The sequence below is a fragment of the Poecilia formosa genome, unplaced genomic scaffold (assembly GCF_000485575.1).
Source record: "Poecilia formosa unplaced genomic scaffold, Poecilia_formosa-5.1.2 Scaffold797, whole genome shotgun sequence".
Taxonomy (NCBI): domain Eukaryota; kingdom Metazoa; phylum Chordata; class Actinopteri; order Cyprinodontiformes; family Poeciliidae; genus Poecilia; species Poecilia formosa.
The window spans coordinates 2,717-4,185 of NW_006800736.1; the positions used below are offsets into that span (position 1 = coordinate 2,717).

The window sequence follows — 1,469 nt, forward strand, 5'->3', positions numbered from 1 at the left end:
ATACTTCTTATAAAAGTTATTTATAAGTTATTATTTTGCATCATTTCTATAATACAGGAAGTTTGGGATAAAGGGAAAATAGAGTCTGAGGTGATCAATTAAGCAGAAAATTATTTAAAAAGTTTTTAAAAAATGAAAATATTATTTTAAGACAAATATAAATGGCAATTAGCTAATATATTATATAACTCATATTTAAAGATTTAGTTTGAATTGTGTTGAAAGATTTCAAACAAAATCCCCCTTACAGCCACATCTCAGTAAATAATGTTTTTCAGTAACTCAATTAAGTGAAACTCATTATATAATTAATAACATTGATGTTTTCAGGTGTTTATTTCTGTTAATTAATAACCCTAACCCACTGGAAGTTAATGTAAATGTGACATTTAAGATTAAAATATTACATCAAACCAATAAAAACATTTTATTACATTGTGGGCTTAATGAAAAATATGTTAAACATCTACATCAATCTGACAGACATCAAAACACATTTTTAATTTACTGACATGTATTTGTACATCTAGTAAATTTACTCATTTTCAATCCCATTTTTTCTGCAGCACAGAAAAAATATTGGTTTCATGTAAAATAAAATATCTTTAAAACCGTAAAGAGAGCAGCACTAATTTAAAATACATAATGTGTGGGCGTTGGAGAGAAAGCTGTGCTGGATGTTTGCTGAACTCTGAACTTTGCTTTAGACAGGATCGATTGTGAAAAACATTTATTTTCAACAGTTTCTCTCAGGAGTTAAAACTCGCCGGCCGGTTTGGACTCGTTTCTCCTGGTAGCAGTGAAATGGAAACGTTTCCTCTGGCTGTGGGACACGACGCCATTCGCTCTGCTGAATCTTCACTCTGGACTTTAAACCAACGAGAGCCGGAGCGTTTTGATTTGACACGATGTCTTCACACAGGAAACGGATCCGGCTGGTCCGATGTGTCCACTGGGTCGTACTGGAAACAGGCTGCCTTGTGTTTCCATGTGATCTATTTCATATAAACATAACATCACCACGTTTCATAAAAACTAAACAGGAATTCATTACATTATCTAATTTATTTAACTTAAAAAGAAAAGCAACAATTACTGCAACAGTTAAGATAACCCTTTCTAACTTTTAGCTCCTGCTCAGATATTGATGGAACTTATTGAAATTACAGAATTGATATCTGCTGCTGTTTTCAAATGCATAATGTTTAACTTAAGCTATTAAGTAAAATATTACAAAGATTTCTCCTGCTAGACGGCCGAGGGAATGATTCAAACCGAACCCTGAGGCTGCATTCACACCAGACCTGTTTGGTCCACTTTAACCCAACTCCGGTCCGTTTGCCAAGGTGTGAACCTAACCGACCTCTGACCTTTGAGCTCCAGTCCTCCAAACCTCGGTCTGGGTTCGGTTGAAGTGAATTCTGGTTTGGTTTGAATGTGATCACCAAGTGGACCAGAGGCTGCTCCAA

At 34.9% G+C, this 1,469-nt stretch overlaps 1 protein-coding gene across 1 annotated transcript in view; it reads left to right on the forward strand.

The window, feature by feature from the left end:
* The first annotated feature begins 434 nt into the window (after positions 1-434).
* kcnj6 (potassium inwardly rectifying channel subfamily J member 6) overlaps positions 435-1,469 on the forward strand; it is a 7,967-nt gene continuing 6,932 nt past the window's right edge. Inside the window, exon 1 of the mRNA XM_007543303.2 lies at positions 435-1,346. The gene's annotated coding sequence lies outside the window, so the exon portion shown is untranslated. The remainder of the gene's footprint in view (positions 1,347-1,469) is intronic.